Source organism: Molossus molossus, unplaced genomic scaffold (genome assembly GCF_014108415.1).
Source record: "Molossus molossus isolate mMolMol1 unplaced genomic scaffold, mMolMol1.p scaffold_m16_p_8, whole genome shotgun sequence".
In the NCBI taxonomy this organism is placed as follows: Eukaryota; Metazoa; Chordata; class Mammalia; order Chiroptera; family Molossidae; genus Molossus; species Molossus molossus.
The window spans coordinates 68334553-68359269 of NW_023425402.1; the positions used below are offsets into that span (position 1 = coordinate 68334553).

Below are 24717 nucleotides of genomic sequence, written 5' to 3' on the forward strand. Positions count from 1 at the left end.
CGGCCTTGGAAGGAGCAGCTGTGTTTTTGGACTTTGGAAAATCTTCATCTTTCCATGAAGTCTGTCAGGCTTCCAAAGAAGTCAGGGGGAAATGGAAAAATACAGTGATTTGGAACTGATGTGAAACTAACAAGCTGCTTGAGTTCAGTCTTGCAAAAGAGGAAAAACATTCCCTACCTGATATGGTACTTTAATTGAGGGTAAAGCTTTAGTGAATAGGCCGTGGCCTGTTGTTTGTCAGAATCATTATTAGTGGCTTTAATTGTTAGTTATTGGTTATAAAAGCAGCTTTATCAGACTGGAAGCACAAAGAATTGACAAATACTATTTTAGCAATACAGCTGTTCTGTTTTTAGGTTGAGTTTGATTCAAAGTAGTTTTTACATTTCAAATTTGGGTAACTATACTAGCCACATGGCATTCAGAGGCCTCCATGGTCGAACTCTAAACACCCTAAGGAGCAATCGCATGTTCAGGATCATTACTGATCGCCCCCCCGCCCCCATCCCAATCACCCTTTTCTCTTGTGCAGCTAGATGTGACAAGCGGTAACTTGAGTGAAAGGCAATGGGACAAAGTAGAAATCCTGTTAAACCAGTTTGGAGAAGGCCTGAGACAATTGATAGAGACACTTGTTTCCTCTTTTCTCCTTCATAGAATAAGTAAAATTCAATGTAATTTTTTTGCTTCGGCACATAGGTGATCTGATTCAGGTAATCTTACACAGCAAATCCCTGGGAATGTAATTTACACAAACTAGAATTCCAAAATCAGGTGTCACGATAAGTTCAGGCTTTTAAGGGCGCCTACATTTGACTTATGAGTTGGGATATTTAATTATGAGGCACATCATTATATCAGAACATGCATTTTGCTTTAAGATACTCCTTTGTGTGTGCTCTAGACTTTCCTCCTTACTTTCGTGGTAACAAAAATATAAGATGGACATTGGTACTGGGACATGATTATGTAGGTCAGGGGAGATGTGTTCTCAGTGAAATAAATGCCACTACAGTGGAGTCAGCACAGCGACAGTGATATTTCTGGGGAAGCAGACCTTTCTGTTAAGTTCACATAAAGGCTTCCTTCTCTGCTATGGAAACTTGTTTTTATGGCAGTCTTCAGTGAACCCGTTCTAAAGAATACCTGGAAAGCAGCATCTTTCCCTAAACTGTTATTTTGGGGGTCTACCTATTTTGGGGGGCACTCCAGTTGAATAACCACTGTGTACTCTCAGCTCTGGATATCCTGTTGTGTGTGTAGAGCTGCCCTGAGGCCTGGCAAACGTTACATCTGCCCTCAGGCAGGCTGCAGTCTTGCCAGGCAGAAAGGCCTCTCACGTTTGCAGTGCTGTTTGCCAGGTACGTCTGTTTCTGAGATGCCTGGGTGTCATGTAGCCTGCGTCCATGCCCACCTGCCCCGCCCTGCTCTGGTGGAATGCACTGGGCTAATAGAGCAGCTTTTCCCTACAAGGATAATCTGGCTTGTTTGTTTGTTTGTTGTTTTTTATTCTTACCTGGGGACATTTTCTCATTTATCTTCAGATAGAGTGGGAGGGAGAGAAGGGGGAAGAGAGAGAGAAAGAGAGAAACAGCAGTGTGAGAGAGAGACATCGACTGGTTGCCACCCACATAACCCAACCAGGGCCAGGGACAAACTGCAACTGAGGCATGCGCCCCAGCGGGAACCGAATCCTGGGACTCTCTGGTCCGTGGGCCGATGCTCTAACCGCTGAGCCAAACTGGCCAGGGCAAGGATAATCTGTTTTTAAATAGACAGCAATGTGTAGTAGGTAAGAGCATGATTTAAGCTGCCTATGTTAGAATCCTGGCTGGGTTACTTACTAGCTGTGTAATCTTGGCCAAGTTACTTAATCTTTCAGTGCTTTGATTTCCTGAGGTAAAAAGGGGATACTAATAATTCCCTCCTCATAGGGTTGTTATAAGGATTAAATGAGTTACTATTTATAAAACACGTAAGAACTATGTCTGGCATATGGTAAACATTATATTAGCATAAAGTAAACAAATACGTTTTTCTAATTATAAAAGTAATACACTAACATTGTGTAAAACTTGGAGAATTCATAAAATTATTACTTATTAAGAGCTGAAAGGAATAAAAAGATGGGAAGTCAAGACAGCAGGAATATATTTCAGGCAGGGAGGTGTGCGATGCAAGGAGTTGAGACTCGAGTCTGGTCTTTGAATCTAGCCTGGTTGTCTTCTTATTCATCATGATGGTTCACTTGTCTTCCCAATTCCTACTATTTCTTCCACTGATAATAAATCGATGAATTTGGTATATTTGATGAGGGGATTTTCAGCGAGCTGGCATTGAGCCAGCATTCTACCAACAGCATTCTACCAACTTGCTCTGTGGCCTTTTGGAGAATTAATCTTTGTGAGCCTCAGGTTTCCTACCATTGAAATAGAGTTAGTATTCCCTGTCTGGCAGAATTGCTGTGAGGATTAAATGACATATGTCTGTGGAAAGCCCTTGGCCCTGCACCTGGCAGCCAGGGTGCTGTTCGGATGTTCTTTTCCCTTGGTTCCGTCCCAGCTCTCTGACAGTGCTGGAGTTGCTGTATATAGAACATCTCTGGTTGCCTCAGGGAAGGAGGATTCTGGGGAGTTGTATGGCTTGACTCAAATCCTCCAAAAGCTGAATTCATATATAAACACAGTGAGCATACTGACTCCATCTCCCCCGTACTTTATACCAGGTGTAGTTGGAAGGTTTATAGTGTCCATGAGGGTCACTTATTGTGACCTTCTGAGATGCTTTTTCCTTTTCTGGTTGAGGTGTGTATGGGAGGCAACGGACTGACGTTTCTTACATCAGTGTTTCTCTCTCTCTTTCTCCCTTCCCCTCTCTCTAAAATCAATGAAAGCATAGGCTTGAGTAAGGATTAAAAAAAAAAAAGAGAGAGAGAGAGAGTAATGTGAATTGTGTAATACTGCCAATGCTAATTGGTGAGTTCCACCAGAACCCTGAAGGGGAACAGGAAGAAAAGCAAGAAAATGAATCCTCAGCCCTACTTGGAAGTGAAACTTCATTATGCAGGAATCCACTACCTTCACGCTCTGTTAGAGAAGGATGGGTGTTTTCCTCTTACCTAAGTGCTTCTGCTGCTTGAGTCCTCGGCACACACTCGAGTCCTCTGTGGCGCGGCCTGGAGTTTGGCATTGGCACAGCCACACTTCATGGCCTTTGGATGAGATCCCTTTTGTTTTTAGGACATAGGACAGCAGATGTGGAAATGGGCTTCTTTGAGCCCTGAACAGGAGCAGGTGTGTAGAGTTATGGGTTTCACTGTGTCAGTGCTGAGCCTCCATGTGCTTTAATAAGATTTGTTGTGAGTGTGCACCTGTGATCTGCAGAGGTCCCTCTGGGTTTCTGAGGGACTGCTGCTGGTCACGGCACACCCATCTTTAGGCCTTAGCTGATCATACGTCTGTCTTTTTACTGTTACACTTTCAATAGATACCTGTTATTTGAATTTGATTTTGAGATTAAATGGAATGGCAGAGATAATTTTCACTTGGCTAAGACAACTCTTTCCTTTTTGTGGGATGGCAAGAAGATCAATATTTCTAGAACATAGAAGAATAGAGTAAAAGATGACTAGTTTTGGTAGCTTTTCTTTCTTTTAAGTTATTTTTTTTCCCCTCAATCATTCATCAACTCAACTCATTTTAATAAACTCTTATGTAAAAGCTGATATAGGCCCAATATCCTCTGTTGGGGGGAACATGAGTAAGAGGCTTATCTTGTAACCCAGCCTAAATATGCAATTGATGGCTTATGTTGGCAGTTTAAATCTTATCTCTTGATTTTCTGCTATTCAATAGTAAGTAACTCCCTGGCAGAATTACTTGTGGCTAGGAATGCTATTTAGTTGTTACTTAGGACAGGGCAAGGAGGTATTTGATTCAGGGAGATAGAAATCTACCTATTAGGTTGAAACTTATCAGTGTGGGTTGATGCTTTCTTAGAATATCAAGACTTGTTTGAACAGAACAGAACAGGTTTAGGAGGAGGTGCTCCAATGTGTCCCCAGAGGTTGGCTATCGTTTACAGCTGTTGGCTGCTCTTGGTGGGTAGTGTGTAGCGGTTGAAACACGGCCTCCCTACTGCCTGGGTTCCTTTCCTCCACTTTGCATCTTTGTGGCCTTGGGAGAGTTGTTGAACCATTCTTTGCCTCGGTTTCCTCTTCTGTCCAGGGATAATGAGAGTACTTTAATCAGGGTTGTGTAAGGATTAAACTACTAATGCATAGAAAGCACTAAACAGTGCCTGGCAGACACATGGTAAGCACTTAGCACAAAACTCTGTAGGAAATGTGTACAGTTTTGTGCTGGGCTACAGACGGGGTGACAGTTTGAGATTTACTAGAAATTTTGCCTTGGAGTTTTCCTAGACCTATTTAAACTACTTGTACTCAGATAAACTCCTTTGAATAGAGTAGACTGTTCTTTCTTCCTTCTTGAAAAGAATAGGGATAGTATAAGCTCTCTGGAATGACCTTCCGCACTCTGAGCTCTGTGAGATATTAATATTCTTTTTTTACTTTAAAAAATAACACATGCTGCTATTAAGTATTAAATAACAATATGAAGCTTTATGATTTAAATCACTTTTAAATTCTCTAAGATCTCACAAAGAACTCTTGAAGCACGTGTCTTCCTCCACTTAGGCGGGCCTTATCGGTACCTCCTTGGCAGAGCTGATACTGCTTGACTGTTTGGCAAAGCCTATTCCTAGTTGGGACCCTTCTTCCCTTGTTTGCTCTGTAGCAGTTACTTCAACCCTCTGTTCCCTTTCACATTGCAGATATTCTGATTGTTAAAAGAAGGATAGTTGTCTTTGTGCTTTCAACGACTGGGTGTTCTGGCAAGTTAGTCGTTGAACTAGGTTTCTAGCTCAGACAAAAATAGTTACAAGTATAAGATTGTTTTTTTTATTACTCCCCTCCCCAAATCAGGAGAGGCTGTGCTTTGACTGGACTTAGGGAACCTACCTCTGTCTTTGATATCTGACCCATAGAGTCAGTCTGTTCCTAGGAGTTTGGATCAGGCTTCTCAAATCTTGGGCCAGGCCACACCACCACCGACTTCCTGTGCCCAGTGGTGTCACTCTCAGCTTAGGCTGTTTGCTGGGTAGTTTTATTAAGTTAGTTTATCATAATGGTCTCATATAATAGTTAAAAACAAGAACTGGGATATGCCCTGATTAATTCTAACAAAGTTGGTATCAATTTTCTTTCTAAAATTACTTGTCTGTATTATCCAAGTTATATATGTATATATTATAAAAGTTCAGATTTCTGTGAGGCTTGTAACAAAAAGGAGCATTCCCCTGTCCCACCACACCTCACCCGGAGCACCCTGCTCCAAAGACAACTGTTTCTTGTGACTATCTTCATGTTTCGAAACAAAATGTTTATATGACTATATTTTGAATTTTCAAAGTTATCTACAGACTTCCTTCAATGGAAGATGGAGATTGAACTCTTTTATACTACCCTTTTTCTCTCTTTATTTTTTAATCCTTACCTGAGAATATTTTTCCATTTATCTTCAGAGAGTGGGAGGGAGGAAGAGAGAGAGAGAGAAACAGCGATGTGAGAGAGACACATCCTGTTGGTTGCCTCCTGCACGACCTCAACCAGGGCTGGGGATGAACCACAACCAAGGAACGTGCCCTTGGCCAGAATCGAACCCGCAACCCTTTGGTCTGCGGGCCGACACTCTAACTGCTTGCCAAACCAGCCGGGGCTCTTTCTTCTTAATATAGGCTATATGACAGTTTTTGGTTAAGTCACTTCAATTGCAGCCTCACCAGTCATTAGATTTGTGTGATTTTGAGCAAGTATTTTCATCTCGGTGCCTCAGTTTCCTTAAGCATAATCTAATAGGATTGCTGTGGATATTAAATGACTTAATATATATGAAGCATCAAGAGTTCTGGCACATAGTGAATTTTTTTTTTTATCCTCACCTGAGGACATTTTTGCATTTATCCTTAGAGCAGGAGGGAGAGAGGGATGAAGAGAGAGAGAGAGAGAAACATCGATGTGAGAGAGACACATTGAGTGGTTGCCACCCACACGACCCCAACCAGGACTGGAGACGAACTGCAACCAAGGTACGTGCCCTTAGTGGGAACCAAACCTGGGACTCTCTGGTCCGCGGGCCAACGCTCTAACCACTGCGCCAAACTGGCAAGGGCCACATAGTGAATTTTTAATAAATTCTAGCCATCATCATCATCATCATCATCATCATCATCATCTGGCATATAGTGAATTTTAAATAAATCCTAGCCATCACTGCCATCATCATCATCATCAGTATCAATATCATTATGATCCTTGGTCACCTAATACCTCCTTCTGCATCGAAAGGTTGGGGCTGATATGCAATTGCAGGTGAGGTGGTCAGTTTAAACCTTTCCTACAGGCTTTGCCCTGTAAGCTTATGTCATGGATTACCAGAGAATTTGAATCTCCTGAGGACAGGCCACTACTAAAGAGGAGAGAATCCCAAAGGGGCTGACTGAGCATGCTCAGTTCCTTCCACCAAAGGCACTAGGCAGTTAGTCATCTTCCCCAGCTCACCGAGGGGTGGAGGCAGGCCTTGAGTTGGTTCCACTGGAAGTCCCTGAATGGGAAACAAGAGGCCAGGGAATGAGGAAGGTTTCCTGTGACAAGTCTCTACTTGCTCAGGATTAGGACAGATGTTTTTGTCTTGTGGGTGCATATTTGTGATTCCCACAACATAACTACTTACCATCTTCTTGAAATTTGTAACATCTAAACATGCACGTGTGAGGCATGCTCCAGATGAATTACCAGTCATGTTGTCTGTGCTCCTTTTAACCAGTTTGTCTATCAGGTTACCTCTAGTTGGCACCCAGAACCAGCACAGTCAGGGTAGTTTCTGCCTTATTTATCTTCCCCAACAGTAATTATTTCAAAATGTAGAAATTGAGAAAATGCTGCATGGTATGGAAACTTTTAAAAGATAATTTAATCTAAAGCAACTACTTCTTCCCTGAGGAATAATTTTGTAAAAAGAAACTTGCCTTACATTCAGGCATATTGTTTAAGTTGCTGGTATTTTCTTTAAAATTTTTTTTTTCTTTATTGATTTAAAGAGAGAGGAAGAGAGGAGAGATGGAAACATTGATGAGAGACAACATTGATTGGCTGCCTCCTGCATGACCCCCACTGGGGATTGAACCCACAACCTGGGCATGTGTCCTTACCAGGAATCGAACCAGCGACCTCTTGGTGCATGGGTCAACGCTCAACCACTGAACCACACCAGCTAGGTAGTTGCTGGTATTTTCAAACAAACTAATCATTCCCTTTCCCCATACCTCAAACCCATTCTTTTTCTTTATTCTTAGAATCTACCTCTATCCCTCCCCACACCGTCACCTAGCCAGATCTCTGAAGAGTCAACCTTATCGTCAAACCCTTTTACCTTTTCATATCTAATGCATCATACATTCTGTTGATTCCATCACTCTCATCTCTCTAATCTGTTTCTTTGGATGCCCCACCACCTCGGAGTTCAGAACATTGTCACTTGTCAGTTGTAGAAGCCTTCCACTGCCTCCTGCTCTGTATCCCCCATGAACAAGGGAGTCCACTCTCCGAGCTGCTGGCAGAGTGGAGTTTCTGAAATACCATTTGATCATGTAATTCCTGGGTGAAAACCTAACGATGACTGCTTAACGTGTAAAGGTTGAAGTCTGTATGTATTTCTTAGAAGGACAGACAAGGCTGTGCTGTGTTCTGGCTGCACCCTTAGACAACCGCTTACAGCTGTCAGTTTTGCATGCTTTGCCTGCACATGGATGCTCCTGCCTCCTCTTTTCCTCATCTTGGCCTGATTAAGGCTTGTTCATCCTTCAAGACAGTTTGGGTATTATCCTGAGGAAAGAGTCTCTGTCAGCTGCTTCCCTCCCACATCTGGGGTGGGTGTCTGTCCTGAGTGATCCCATAATACACGGTTCACACCTTGGTTAGTTACCACACTGTTCACTGCTCTGTCCTTGTCTGTTTGCCTCTCTTGATTATGAGCTTCTTGAGATTAGGGACCTTAGATCCCTATTGCCCAAAGGAATCCATGACTCAGTACATAGTTATTGCATGAATAAAGCTGTATATCCCCTTCCCATTTATATTTGTCCGTTTAATTTCCTAGAGTCTATGTGTAAAATACTGTATGTTTTCTCCATTACACTTGATTTTGTTGCTTTCATTCTTCTCTTTGTATGGATTTTGAGTTCTGATTTTGCCGACTAGCATATCAACCATTCTTTCTAGTTTTTCTGAGACCCAGTAGAATGGCAGCTCCATGAGGGTAGGGGTTTGTGTCTGTCTTGCTCACTGCTCTTTCCTCAGCACCTAGAACAAGAGTGGCATTTATGTTCTATTGTTCAATCAATGTGTAGTATACAGATTTGATAAGTGGACCTTATGTTTTCTTTCAGGTCTTGATCCTTACTTTAGCCACATTCATCCCAAAATTTTCATTAAAAATAACTTTAAAACATCTATTCATGGTTACACAGGACTTGGTTGTGTGAATCCTATGGCAGAACAAGGCTGTACTGAGAAATTCATGAACGTCGCAATGAATCGGCTATTTCGTTGTGGAAGTGAAGTAGCACAGAAATGGTTGATACCATGCTGTAAGTAGGTATAGTTGTATCGGCAGGAACTCTTTTCTGGATTCTCAGAAAACATGTTGCTGGAGTAAGGGAGGCACACCTTACTATGGACCAGAGAAAGGTAGATCAGTCTGATATTACATATCAAGCAGGAGTTTCCCTTTCAAGGATTGAATGTCCCCATTTATTCATTTATTTGATACTTCTTAAGTATCTACTGTGATAGGAAGCTGGAAGGGGGAAAGCATATATAAGGCATGGTGGTGGCATTTTAGAAGTTTAGATTTGGAGAGACGAGGTGTGTATGTGTGTGTTTAAGACAGTGCACAGGGTAAGGAACTTTGGGTTAGTGACAATGAGTGGCACCAGCAGAAAGTACTTAAGTGTTGGAGAAGCTCAGAGGAAGGAGAGAACATTGAAGGGTCATTGTGGGAGAACATTTTTGGGAGAGGTTGGTCTTGATACATTCTTCCATAGAAAGGCATTTTAAGAGGTTTGTTGAGCCCTGGCCAGTTTGGTTCAGCGGTTAGAGCGTCGGCCTGCGGTCCTGAGAGACCCGGGTTCGGTTCCCGCTAAGGGCATGTACCTCGGTTGCAGTTTGTCCCCGGCCCTGGTCGGTCGTGCAGGTGGCAGCCACTCGATGTGTTCCTTTCACATCGATGTTTCTCTCTCTCTCTCCCTCCCACTCTACCTGAACAAAAAAATGGAAAAATGTCCTCGGGTGAGGATAAAAAAAAAAAGAGGTTTGTTGAGTCCTTATCATCCTGTTGAAAGGGTTACTAACTTGTCTTCTGGTTTTAGAAGGTTTCTCAGGTGCACTGATGAGGTTATAAAAGCAGTATGAAACCTTGGCCGGGTAGTTCAGTTGATTAGAGTGTCATCCTGATACACCAAAGTTTCGGGTTTGATCCCTTTTCAGGGCACATACAAGACTCAACCAATGAATGCATAAATAAGTGGAACAACAGATCAGTGTCTGTCTATCTGTCTGCCTATCTCTCTCTCTCCCCCCATTCCTCTGTCTCTAAAATCAATAAAAATTTGCTTTAAAAACCAATAACATTTTAAAAAATAAAAATAAAACTAAAAAGGTATGATTGTTTACAAGGTGTGAGGAATGGACAGAGCAGAGCTTTGGGCCAGACAGTATGGGGTATAAATCTAGAGGCTTCCACTTTAGCAACTGGGTACCCTTGGGCAAATTACTTAGCCTCTGAGTTTTGGCTACTTCAAATACTATAACAGGGATATTATTGATCTCCCGGGGCTGCTTTGAAGATTAAGTGAAGTGGTGTACATAAAGTGCTCCACGTATTGTCTGCCACATGGTAGGTGGACAATAAATGTTAGTTTCCCTTTCTCCTTACAAAGACGAAGTTTGCTCTGACTATATTTTTAGTGTTCTTATTGACTATTATTAGTTATGATTTTAATTCTTGGTGTAGCCACCACCCATATGGTTCCTGCAGTTAGGAAAAGAGACAAAGGTTGATCATGGGGGAGAAGTAGTTCACAGAAATAGATGGGTGTTTGAAAGGGATCTAATTAGGAAAGTGTTTTTCCTGATGGTCCAGAATTTAAAATTATGTCCTAGAGAAAATGATGTTCAGATGAATAGTTATTTTCTTTCTATTTTGGAGAATATTTTTAAATATCATGTATATACACACACACACACACACTCACATGTATATATACATATATACACACATACATATATATATATACATATATACACACATACATATATATATATATATATATTTGGTAAAAAAAAATTTCTTAACCAAGTTTCCCTCTACAGGCCAGTAATCTTGTTATTACTGCAAAGTTGAAGCATTATGTGTATATTAATTTATACTGCCTCATTCTGAAAAGGATGTGAGGTGGTGTCGAAGCATAAAATACTACACAATTAAAATGGTAAGATAGGAAGAGAAAATAATAAATTAGGAACCATTGAAAATATATGGTATATAGTTAAGACCAGAGGGGAAATAGTACCTAATACCTAAATAATAAGGGCCTAAATTGTTATAATATGATAACAAATTTGACTCTAAGCTTCGTGGAAATGAAAAGGGAACCATGGTGGAGAAAGAGGAGAAATTTACCTGTTACTCAAGGAAGCCCAGTGTTTTCTAACCCTTAGCAGCTTGTAGGAAGCACTGAGGAATGAATGAATGTTGGCATTACCTTTATGATAGACGTAATAATGGATTTCATTAGGGCGTTCTTTTTTTTTTTTTATCCTCACCCAAGGACATTTTTCGATATTTTGTTCAGATAGAGTGGGAGGGAGGGAGAGAGAGAGAGAAACATCGATGTGAAAGGGACACATCGAGTGGTTGTTACCCACACGAGCCAACCAGGGCCGGGGACAAACTGCAACCGAGGTATGTGCCCTTAGTGGGAACCGAACCCAGGTCTCTCTGGACCGCAGGCCGACGCTCTAACCGCTGAGCCAAACCAGCCAGGGCTCATTAGGGAGTTCTTTAAGTGTCTCTTGATGAAAGCTGATGCTGCCAGGGCCAGTTGGTCGGACTCAAGGTTCCAGGTCTGGCCTGGTCTAAGGGTAATGTGGAGAGCACACTGCACACATTTCCCCTCTTCTTTAATTAGGTATCACTGCTTTCAACAGGGCTTTTGATGAGAGCTATCCAGGAGTTTAGGACTGGTATTGTAGATATTTTATTGTTTGATTACAATGCATTTACCTCGTTTAGACCTCAAACTAGCAGACTTTCAAGTCATCATTCTTGCATGGAAACTGAGAAGCCTAATTAATACACAGTTAGCCATACTACTAGCATACTGCCTTATGGACATGGACTGGGGGATATCATCTTTTACTTTGAATGTTATAAGGTTAAAAAATGTTCATAAGAAAATGTTAGTGTGGATTTTAATAAATGAGGAGTGAGGAGTTTTGCATTAGAGGCTAGAACTATGAATCTAAGTTAGGAATTAAAAAAAGTCCTCCAAACTCAAGACCAAATGTATACTACTTTGAATTTCTGTGAGCTGTAAATTAATGGTGAACTCCAGGGACTCCGCAGTTGATGATATGGGTATGATGTATTGTGGTTATTTTTATTTTCAGACTTGATGTTACTTTTTGTATTTTAGGTGTAGTATATTATACACAATTCCAGAAATCTCTGTAGTTGTTGGAGCCATGTTACTTTAGCTCATCTCTTCTCAAGTGAGGTGAATGATTACAGGTGAGCATCCTGGTTGATCTCCTCAGTGCTCCTGAATCCTGAATCCTGAATCCTGAATCCTGAGTCCCCGAGCCTTCAGCTATGAGCAAGCTTTTCCATTTTACCTGAGTGGGCTGTTCAGGTGTTATTATTTTCTATGTATGCTATGACCTGGAAAATATTGGGAAGTGAAGCTTTAGATCACTTTATAGCTAGGTGATCTTAGCATTACTTTAACATTTTTTATTTATAGAGCCTCACCTGAGAATATAGAGCCTCTATCTTCAGATAGAGTGGGGGAGGAGAGAGAGAGAGACAGAGAAAGAGAGAGAGACATTAACGTGAGAGAGAGACATCGATTGGTTGCCTCCCACATGACCAGGGCCAAGGACCAAACAATAGCCGAGGTATGTGCCCTTGACCGGAATCAAACCTGTGACTCTTTGGTCCGCAGGCCAACGCTCTACTGCTGAGCCAAACCGGCCAGGGCGAGCCTTGATATTTTTAACAAAACAGAAAAATATGGCTATTTAGAGAAGAGACTTCTTCTCAAAGCATAAGTTCATTTCTCCTTCTACTTGTGTGACTTTCTGAGGTGAAAAGTAGGAGATTGTCAGGTTTTTCACTGTAGGAATGGAAGAAAGGGAAAAGGCTAGAATGGCTCATGTGATAATGGATCAGAGCTGAAGACATGAGCGTGTATTCATGTTTAGTCTAATACAGGTATGGCATGGTTACATATGGAAAATATTTATGGGTATGTATATGGACGCAGGTTAGCATGCATGCATATGTTTCCTAGCTCTGTCAGTTGAGAGGGACAGTCAAGAGAAGCTAAATATAATGTAGAATCCTGGATGGGATCCTAGAACAGAAAAAGGACACTAGGTAAAAACTAATGAAATCTGAACAAACTATGGATTTTAGTATAGATTGAATAATGTAACAACATTGGTTCATTAATTGGACAAATGTACCATACTAATGTAAGATGTTAATAATAGGGGAAGCTGGATGTCGAGTATATGGGCGCTCTCTGTACTGTCTTCACAATTTTTCTGTAACTCTAACCCTATTCTAAAAGCAGAAACATCTCAAGTTTTGATCCTGTTGTTGAGATAAGACTTGGGTGTTTTTATCTGAGAATGAAATTTCTGAGAATTGTAGATACAAGTTAGCCAGGCAGTCAGTACCTGTGAAACCATAGAACAGAATCTCAGACTACCTGAAACTTTGAGGCAGATCTCTGCAACAACAAGTGTCAGAACTATGATCCTCACTGCCAGCATAAAAAAAGCTGCCTTCCGCCCGGCCGGTGTGGCCCAGTGGTTGATTATTGACCCATGCACCAAGAGGTTGCCGGTTCGATTCTCAGTCAGGACATGCCCAGGTTGTGGGCCAAATCCCCAGTGAGGGGCATGCAGGAGGTGGCCAATCGATGTTCTTTCTATTCATGTCTCTCTGTCTCTCTCTCCTTCTCCCTTCTTCTCTCTCTAAAATCAGTAAAGAAAAAAAAAAGCTGCCTTCCTCATTTGTAAGCCTCATGAGATGCTATTAGTATACAGAAGTAATGGGAGTGGGGTGATACACAGCTCCTCTATTATATTTTTATTTGATGTTTATAAAGAACTATCATGCCCTGCTTGGTTTGGCTCAGTGGTTAGAGTGTCGGCCCGTGGGCCAAAGAGTTGTGGGTTTGATTCCAGCCAAGGGCATGCACTTTGGTTGTGGTTTGGTCCTTGGCCGTGGTCTTGGTCACGTGGGAGGCAATCAGTCAGTGTCTCTCTCCCCCAAATTATGGTGATTTATTATTCTTTCAATTTGCATTTTTCTGATTACTAATGAGCACTTCTGTAAATGTCAATTGGCCACTGGGTTTTCTCTTCTGTCTCTTTCCTCCCAACTCTTTTGCTCATGTTTCTGTTGGGTTGTATTTTTCTTATTGATTTATAGGCTGTCTTTATAAATGCAAGATGGTAATAATTTACTAGTTATATGGACTACGATGATCTAGTTTTTGGATCATCTCTTTTTGCTTTGGTTCTAGGGTCTTCTGAGACATAGAAGTTGTACATTTTAATGAGGTCAGATCTCATCTGTATTTTCCTTCATGGTTTGTATTTATGTCTTAAAAAAAATTGCCCTGGCTGGTTTGGCTCAGCGGTCAGAGCGTTGGCCTGTGGTCCAGAGAGACCCGGGTTTGGTTCCCGCTAAGGGCGCGTACCTCGGTTGCAGTTTGTCCCCGGCCCTGGTTGGGTCGTGCAGGTGGCAGCCACTCGATGTGTTCTTTTCACGTAGATGTTTCTCTTTCTCTCTCTCTTCCTCTCTCTCCCTCCTGCTCCATCTGAGCAAAAAATGGGAAAATGTCCTCGGGTGAGTGTAGAAAAAAAATTTCTATCATGAGGTCAAGATATCCTTTATTTTAACATCAGTTTTTTCATATTTAGCTTTGTAATCTATAATCTGGAATGAAAGGTTTTCTTCATCTATTGAATTTGTTATTTCAGTGACTATTTTTTCATATCGAGGATTCTAATGAATACTCTTTTTTATGCACTTGCCCTTGATTTTTTTTTCTTATTTATTTCATAGTTTCTTATTTTTTGAAATGAATTTTTTTTCCATTTATTTCTTTGAAAGTTCTAAACATTGGAGTGGTAGTCAGGCTGGTCTGTGGAATTAATTTTATGTGGAGTTACTGCACTTGCTAATTGGTGATTTTGTTGGTTGTCTTTCTTGGCATTGGATTGGTTTTTGGAATTTGTCTTAACAGGATCATTCTGAGTGGGAGGTATATTTTGTTTGTTTGATTCTCTCTCTCCTCACTCTCTCTACCTAACGGTTTGCACTTTCTTCCACCTGACTTCTTGAATTCCCAGTTTAGAATCAGGCCTTTTGAGTTTTGTGTTCCATATTACCACTAAGATTTCTGACCCAGCCAGAGAACCAGTGGGGACCTGTTTCAGGGCCAGGTCATGAGGTTGAGTCTGCGTCCCTGAGGCTTATAGTGTTGTAAATCTTAAATCTGTGTAGAAATTGTTGAGTTCTCATGCAACTCTCTCTCATCGCCAGCCTCCTTTCACAGGGTGTTGGGGAGTTCCAGCTCTGGCCTCTCAGGTAATCAGCTTGGCTCTCTTTTCCTGATTCAGAGGGAGCACTTTCCTTCCTTTTTCAATTGCCAATGCCTGCTTCCAGACCTGGACCCCAGAAAGGAGGGCCCAACCTAGCTCATCCCTTTTTGTAGCTAGTCTGTAGCTCATGACTAGGTATTCATTATATATTTAAAAAATACTCTTAACTATATTGCTACTTTGTGTTTGGAACAGCAGATAATGCATGGAAATGTGAATTCACTGTGTCATCTTGATTAAGATCTGGATTTTGTCTTAATGTACCTCGATTGTGAGCTTCTCCAGGGAGGGATGGCCTTTTAATCAACATCAAGCATAGTACCTGGCTATGGGTGTTCATGGTGGATGCTTTCTAATGAAACACTCTTGGGCATGTCTTCTTATTCTTGTTTACAGCTGGAATGTTTAGTTTGAATCCCACTGAAGTTGCACAACCTTGGCAAGTTGCTTAACATCGCTAATCTTTTTCCCCATATTTAAGATGAAGATAATATACTTCACAGGGTTGCCTAAAGATCTAAGACAGTTCTGAGCAGGTCCTTCCCATGGATTAGGAGGCATTCCAGAAAGGTTAGTTCTTTCCTGCATCTGTCCCCACCCCACTCTCCTCAGTGATAAACAATTTCTCTGGCAGAGCAAACAGTTTCTGCAATTGAGAGTCAACTAGGTTAAGATGGTTGGTAGTGTCATCAGACTTATATATTTTATTGATTTTCCTTTGGTCTTATTTAATAAAGCTTATTTTTGAAGCTTTATTAATGGTGAATATTACTTAGAGAGAGAGATGTGCTAAAATATACAACTGCGATTATGGATTTGTCTAGTTCTCCCTTTAGTTCCCTTGGTTTTATTTTGTACATTTGTTTTTTATGACATTATTTTTTTGTTGCTGTTGAAATCGTCCAAATAGGCTCATTTCTTTTTTTTTTCTTATCAGCATTATTGAGGTATTGAGGTGTGAGTGACATATAATAAACTACATGTTTAAGGTATGCAATTTGATGAGTTTTGAGTTTTGTCATAAGTATACAAACCAGGGAAACCACTACTACAGTCAAGATAAAGAACATACCATGGCCTTCAAAAGTTTCTTTGTGCTCCTTGGTAATTTCTTCCTCCAGCCTCCCTACCACCCACTCCCAACCAAGTAAACACTGATATGCTTTCTGTCACTATAAATTAATTTGTATTTTTTAGAATTTTGTATAAATGGAATCATACTTAATATACTACTACTTTGTGGTCTGACTTCTTTCACTGAGCATGATTATTTTGGTTTTCATCCATGTTGTTTTATTTATCAGTAGTTCACACCTATTTATTGCTGAGTAGTATTCCATTATATGAATACAGCATAATTTGTTTATCCAGTGACTTATTTCTGGACATTTGTATTCTTTCCAGTTTTTTACTATTGGATAACTATAAATGTCTGTATATAAGATTTTGTATGGACATATGCTCTTGTTTCTCTTAGGTAAATACCTAGGAGTGGAATGGCATGTCCCGTGATAAGATTATGTTTAACTTTTTAAAACATTCCTAAACTTGCCGAGCCAGTGTGGCTCAGTGGATTGAGCGTTGTCCCATGGACTGAGAGGTTCGGTTTGATACCTGATCCGGGGCACATGCCTGGGTTGCAGGCTTGATCCCCAGTAGGGGGCGTGCAGGAGGCAGCCGATCAGTGTTTCTATCTCTCTCTCCCTTCCCCTCTGTCTTAAATAAATAAATACATAAATAAATAATTCCTAAACTGTTTTCCAAAGTAGATGTACAATTTTATATTTCTGGTAGCAGTGGATGACAGTTTTAGTTGCTTTACATTCTCACCAACACTTGGTATGATTAGTCCTTTCCATTTTAGCCATTCTAAGAAGTGTGTGTGGTTTTTCACTATTATATCATTTACATTGCCCTCATGACTAATGATGTTGAAAATCTTTTTCATATGCATATTTTCCACTTGTGCATCATTTTTGTGAAGTGCCTTCTGTTCATTTTTATATTGGGTTGCTTTCTTTTTATTGAGTTTTGAGAATTCTTCATATAATCTGGATGCATGTTCTTTATTAGATATGTAATTTGCAAATCTATCTTCCCAGTTTGTGGTTTGTGTTTTCATTCGTAACAGTATCTTTCAAAGAGAAGTTGTTAGTTTTAATTAAATTTAGCTTATCAATTTTTTTCTTGTATGGATTGTGTTTGATACTGTATCTAGGAAATTTTTGACTAACCCAAGGTCACAAAGATTTTCTCTAATGTTTTCTTCTAGAAGTTTTCTAGTTTTCAGTTTCACATTTAAGTTTTATGATTCATTTGAGGTAATTTATTAATATGATAAGGTAGGGATCAAATTTCATTGCTTCCTGTATTTCTGAAGTTTTATTATTAAATGTATATAAATTTATTATTGTTATATCTTCCTGATACATTGGCATTTTTATCGTTATGAAGTACTCCTCTTTGTTTTTAATAATACCTTTTCAAAAGTCTGTTTGTTTTATATTAGTATAGCCACTCTAGCCTTCTTAGGGTTATTTACATGGCAAGTCTTTTTTGTTGTTGTTAATCCTCACTTGAGGGTATTTTTCCATTGATTTTTAGATAGAGTGAAAGGGAGGGAGGAGGGAAGAGAGAGAGGAAAAAAAAACATCCATGTGAGACAGACATATCAATTTGTTGCCTCCCACACGACCCCAACTGGAGCTGGGGATGGAACCTGCAACCCAGGTATGTGCCCTTGGTGAAATCAAACCCTTGATCCCTTGGTCCATGTGCTGACACTAACCATTGAGCAAGCCAGCCAGGGCCTTTTTACATTTTTTTATTTTCAACCTATTTGTGTATTTTTATTTGATGTGCATCTCTTTAAACGGGATATAATTGATTCATGAGTTTTTATCTAGTCAGACAATCTCTGCCATTTGATTGGAGACTATTAGTCTGTTTTTATTTAATGTAATTACTAATACGGTCATACTTAGGTCTGACATTTTGCTATTTGTTTTCTATTTGTCTCATTTACCTTTTTTCCTTCTGTTCCTTTTTGTCTGCTTTCCTTTGCATTAATCAAATAATATTTAGTAACCAATTTTAATTTCTCTGTTGGCTGTTTAGCTGTATCTTTTTGCATCATTTTTTAGTACTTTCTACTAGGATTACAATAGCATCTTTAAACGATTCCAGTGTAGCCCGGCCGGTGTGACTCAGTGGTTGAGCGTCGACCCATGCACCAAGAGGTCGTTGGTTCGATTCCCGGTCAGGGCACATGCTTAGGTTGTGGGCCCAGTCTCCAGTGTGGGGCATGCAGGAGGCGGTCAGTCGATGTTCTCTCTCATTGATGTTTCTATCTCTTTCTGCCTCTCCATTCCCCTCTCTCTAAAAATTAATAATAATAAAAAAATTAAACGATTCCAATGTATTTTAAGTTAATATGGAATTGCCTCAGGTAAATACAGGAACATTGTAACAATATATTTTCATTTACCTCCATTTTCAGTTCTGTTTTTACTATATATGTTACTTTTTTTTTTTGGTATGTGCCTCTAGTGGGAACCAAACCTGAGGCCGATGCTCCAACCGCTGAGCCAAACTGGCCAGGGCACTATATATGTTACATTTATATCCAGTGTTATAATTTTTGATTTAAACTGTCATGTATCTTTTAAGGAAATTATGAGGAAAAAGTGTATATGTATATGTATTAAGTCCTTCCTTTGGACTCGAGTTATCAACTGGTATCATTTTCTGTCAGTCTGAAGGGTTTTCTTTAATATTTCTTGTAGTGGAAATCTAGGGATAAATTCTCTTCATATTTATAATCTGAAAATATCTTCATTCCTACTTTTTTTAATCTTCACCTGATGATATATGGTTTTTTAATTTATTTATTTTTCCTTTATTTATTTTACAGAGAGAGGAAATGAGAGGGAGAGAGAGAGAGAACATCGACTGGCCACCTCCTGTATGCCCCCCACTGGGGACTGGGCCCATAACCTGAGCATGTGTCCTGACTGGGAATAGAACCAGCGACCTCTTGGTGCATGGGTCAACACTCAACCACTGAGGCACACCAGCCGGACTGTTTTTTGTTTTTTTTTTAAAGAGAGAGAAACATTGATCAATTGCCTCCTATACACGCCCTGACGGGGATTGAACCCACAACCTAGGTATGTGCCCTGACCTAGAATCAAACCTGAAACCTTTTGGTGCATGGGATGATGCTCCAGTCAACTGAGCCACCTGTCCTTGGCTGTGTTCATTTTTTGGAGGCTGGTTTAGCTGAATATAGAAGTTATGAATGACAGTGTTTAAAAATCTTTCAGCACTTGGAATATGACAGTTCAAAAAAAAGAAAATAAACACTAAAAATGAATATGAGAGTTTCAGTGTCCTCCATTATTTCTTATGAGAGGCCAGCTGATCATGGTGTTATTGCTTTCCCTGGATATAATGTAATTTTTCTTTGGATACTTTCAGAATTTTCTCTTTATCTTTGGCATTAAGAAGTTTAACTATGATGTACTTAGGACTAGTTTGCTTAGTGTTTATACTGCTCGAGGTTCTTTGAGTTTCTTTGGTAAGTTAATATTTTTCACAAAACTTGTGATTTGAGGGGGGTTATCCATGTATCTGTTTCTGTCCCTTTCTCTTTCTCCCTTCTTTTAGAACGTCAGCTATACTTATATTGTGTTTCTTGATTTTTGTCCCACAGATCTCTAAAACTTTTTATTTTTACTTAATATTATGTTTCTATTTGTTCTTTGGATTAGATAATTTCTGTCTTCTAATTCCCAGATTCTTGCCATTTATCTCCATTTTGCTAGAGAGCCTATCAAATATATTTTTCAGTTATTTTACTTCATCTAGAAAAATCTTTGTTTTTTTAATCCTCACCTGAGGATATTTTTCTACTTATCTTCAGATAGAGTGGGAGGGAGGGAGAGAGAGAAGGAGATAGGGAGAGAGAGAGAAATATTGACATGAGAGGGATACATCAACTGGTTGCCTCCTTCATGACCCCAACCAGGGCCAGGACTGAACTGCAACCAAGGTACATGTCCTTGAGCAGAATCAAATCCGAGACTCTTTGGTCCGTAGGCTGACACTTTAACCACTGAGCCAAACCAGCCCGGGCTAGCACTATTGAGTTTTTACTAATAATAATCACAGTAAGACTTGGATGAAGTGAAAAAGAGTAACAGTCTATTATATTTTTATGGTACATGTCATAACCCATAAGACCTTGGACTCTTTGGGGTGCCATGTTAAAACTTGATGAAAACTAGAAATGTTATGAGTTTACAATGGCAAGCAATTATTCATTTAAGAATTAATTTCTTTTTGATTTTGATCAGAAGATAGAACTAACTTCATCTATTGCTAATTATTGTAACAGAATACACTACTGGGATTTAGCTAAGTCACTAAGGTACAATAGTGTGAAATTCAGAAGTGAGATATATCATGTTCAAGAACCAGGTAGAAGCTCTAAGACCCATAAGAAGGATTTTTACAGGTCATTTTGGGTGGATTCCTTCAGAAAATCATGCTGTGGCTTTCTCCCATCCCATAGGAGAAGTTGAGGTGCATGCTCTTTCACTCGATATAGTGAGAGGAGCTTTAAAGGGGTCACTTAGTGATTCAAAGAATATTCTTCATGCAGGGGGCACAGAGGGATGGGGGTCTTTGGGGGGAGGGTACGGGCCCCTAGCGGGAACCGAACCTGGACTCTGGTCCGCAGGCCAATGCTCCAACCGCTGAGCCAAACCGGCCAGGGCAAGGGATGGGGGTCTTAATCCCTGAGATTCCAACAAGGAGAGAACTAGCTGGCTGGTCCTACAGCAAGGACTATCCAAGAGTGGGCTGTGTTGGAATTTGCTTACACTCCAGTGTTTGTCAGGGCAAAGAAAATATGAGTGTTTCCTACAAAGCAGAGGCAGGCCCAGTGGAGAAGAGTTTGAGTCCTGCCCAAATAAACTGCCTGGAAGGGCAGTGAGGCTCCATAGTGAGTCTTTTAAGTGACAGCCATTAGACCAGGAGGTGAATGAATTCTCCACGTCAGTGCAGCTACAGCTAGAAGGAACTAACTCTGAGGTGAGACCGAAGAACCCACAGAGTGCATCTGAGAAACAAGTCACCTTCAGACACCATCAGACAGGCCTTTGGCAGGACCATTTAAGTTGGAATCTTCTTCCAGCGTACTTCTCTCTCATGCCTACTTTGGAGAACGACAGCTGGGGAGGGGGAGAAGCAGTCATCGAAAAGAGCCAAAGCTGATCGTACTCTCTTCCCAGAAGTGGTTGAGAAAAAAGATTTGATTACCAAGTGAACATTGGTTTGTTGACTAAAGTAACCCTAGGTCTTTCTGTTACTTAACATCGACTAGAAGAATCAAGTGGTCATCCAGTGGCAGGGGAACTTTCCCCTCTGCATAAATTTTAAAAGGATAATTGAGACAAAAATAAAGTTGTATTTGATTATATCCAGCAGTTAGTGCTTGTTCATTGGACATAAAAATCTGTAAAAATGTTTATAGTTGGTATAGAAGATCAAAATCTACAGTAGTGCATAAAGAATTGCTTTTATTTTTTTTAATTAATTAATTAATTTATTTATTTATTTTTATCCTCACCCGAGGACATTTTTCCATTTTTTGTTCAGGTAGAGTGGGAGGGAGAAAGAGGAACAGAGAGAGAGAGAGAGAACCATCGATGCGAAAGGAACACATCGAATGGCTGCCACCCGCACAACCGACCAGGGCCGGGGACAAACTGCAACTGAGGTACGTGCCCTTAGCGGGAACCGAACCCGGGTCTCTCAGGACCGCAGGCCGACGCTCTAACCGCTGAGCCAAACCGGCCAGGGCTTGCTTAATTTATTTTTTAAATTTTATTTTTGTTACAGATTTTTCTCCTTTTTTACCCCATTGGCACTCCCCTCCCCATCCCCCCCACCCCGTCCCTGGCTTGGTTGTCCATGTCCATTGGTTATGCGGACATGCGTATAAGTTCTGTGGTTTATCTCTTCCCACCCCACCACCCCCTCTTCTGAGAGTTGTCAGTCTGTACCCTACTTCCATGTTTCTGGGTCTACCGTATTCCTCAGACTGTTATGTTCATTATATTCCGTATATAAGTGAGATCATGTGGTATTTGTCTTTTTCTGCTTGGCTTGTTTCACTTAGGATAATACTTTCCAGGTCCCTCCATGTCATCTCAAAGCTTAAGAGATCTTTCTTTCTTATAGCTGCATAGTGTTCCATTGTGTATATGTACCACAGCTTTTTTACCCATTCATGTATTGATGGACACTTGGGCTGTTTCCAGATCTTAGCTATTGTAAATAGTGCTCCTATGAACATGGGGGTACATATATTCTTCCTGATTGGTGTTTCAGGCTTCTTAGGGTATATTCCTAGAAGCAGAATCACTGGGTCAAATGGAAGTTCAATTTTTAATTTTTTGAGGTAACCCCATATTGTTTTCCATAGTGGCTGCACCAGTCTGCATTCCCAGCAGCAGTGTACAAGAGTCCCCTTTTCTCCACACCCTCGCCAACATTGTTGTTTGATGATTTATTGATGGCGGCCATTCTGACAGGTGTGAGGTGATACCTCATTGTTGTTTTAATTTGCAAGAATTGCTTTTATTCTTAAAAGTGTCTTGACATATGAGAATTACATGCAGTATAAGTATCTTGGATTTCTTTTTTTAAAATATTTTTTTCTTTATTGACTTTAGAGAGAGAGGAACGGGAGGGAGAGAGAAATAGAAACATTGGTGACAGAGACCATCGATTGGCCGCCTCCTGCATGCTCCCCACTGGGGATTGGGCCCAAAACCTGGTCATGTGCCCTGACTGGGAATCCAACCGGTGACCTCTTGGGTGCATGGGTCAGTGCTCAACCAGTGAGCTACACCGGCTGTGCCACCTTGGATTTCTTAATGTGGTCTCCTATTTAGCGTTGGCATTTTACTTAATTGTAAAAATGCCTTTATCCAAAAGTAGATGTTATAATACTATTCTTCTAGCCTGACTAGATTGTTTCGTAAGCATGATAGATGACTAAACTTTTTTGAATGAGATTAAATTATTATAAATTGGGGATATTTTTATATAAGATAGTAAACTGGCCCTGGCTGGTTTGGTTCAGTGGTTCGAGTGTCAGCCTGTGGACCAGAGAGTCCCAGGTTTGGTTCCCACTAAGGGCACGTGCCTCAGTTGCAGTTTGTTCCTGCCCCTGGTTGGGGTCGTGTGGGTGGCAGCCACTCGATGTGTCTCTCTCATGTCGATGTTTCTCTCTCTCTTCCTCCCTCTCTCCCTCCTGCTTTATCTGAAGATAAATACAAAAATGTCCTCGGGTGAGGATAAAAAAAAAAAAAATTAAACTAGCCCTGGCCGATTTGGCTCAGCGGTTAGAGCGTCGGCCTGTGGTCCAGAGAGACCTGGGTTTGGTTCCCGCTAAGGGCACGTACCTCAGTCGCAGTTTGTCCCCGGCCTTGGTTGGGTTGTATGGGTGGCAACCACTCGATGTGTCCCTTTCACATCGATGTTTCTTTCTCTCTCTCTCTCCCCCTCCCTCCCTCTCTCTCCCTCCCACCCTATCTGAATAAAAAATGGAAAAAGTGTCCTCGGGTAAGGATAAAAAAAAAAGGTAAACTAAAAAAATTCTTATTTTTCCTTAAGCAAACCTATATTGAACAGCTGTTTACATCTGGGGCTGGGGCTGTGCTAACTCATGTGACCAATCGCCTCTCTCTACTGTCCACTTCTGAACCATCCCCCCGCCCCACACACACCAGCACCTAAGTAAGGATTGCATTGTTTGTACAAGCTCTTCATTTTTTTGTTTTTTAAAATGTTGTTATTGATTTTTTAGAGAGAGAGGAGGAGGGAGAGAGATAGAAACATTGATGTGAGAGAGATGCATCAATAGGTTGCTTGCTTCCAGTCCCCTGCTGGGGATCGAGCCCACAACCTAGGCATTATGTCCTGACCAAGAATTGAACCAGGACCTCTCAGTCCATGGGGTGATGCTCAGTCCACTGAGCCACACTGGCCAGGCTCTACATTGTGTTTTAAGATCACAGTCTCTTTTTTTTATAATAAGAGAAGAAAGAAAATAGAAATAGCTGATTAAAATATACAGAATTTTAAAAATAACTTAAAATGTAAGAAGGCAAAGAAAATGAAATTGTTAGTTTGGTAAAGCTTCATTTGGACCCTGTTATTAAGAAATGATCATTTGCATAGAGTCTGGACTTCCTTTGCTGAAGAAATGTAGTAATATACTAGTAGACTTTCAGGGCCTGATGGAGATCTATAGATATCTGTCTCGCTTTATAAGACAATTTGTTGTTAAAATTCTAAATTGTTAACTTCTGTGCTAGATACTTCTGCGTATAGCTACATTTTCTCTAATCCTTAGTAATTCTGGAAATGTTTCGAGATAAGAAAACAGATGCAGGGGTAGTGATTTGCCTAAGGATACATTGTAGTTACAGAGTTGGGGGATTTTGACCCAGATCTATGTTTCTTTAGGCCCCATTAGTTTATTGGACTTTTTAAGAGGAATTTACAGACTTGATATCCTATAAGATCACTGATTTCTTTGGTACAAAATTATGATAATTTGTACTCAGTATTTGTTTCTCTCTCTTGTGGTTTCCTTTGTTTTGGTTTTTACAGAATCA

At 40.5% G+C, this 24717-nt stretch overlaps 1 protein-coding gene across 1 annotated transcript in view; it reads left to right on the forward strand.

The window, feature by feature from the left end:
* Positions 1-24717, forward strand: part of SLC16A10 (solute carrier family 16 member 10) — a 126703-nt gene that overhangs the window by 50083 nt on the left and 51903 nt on the right. The window lies entirely within an intron of this gene.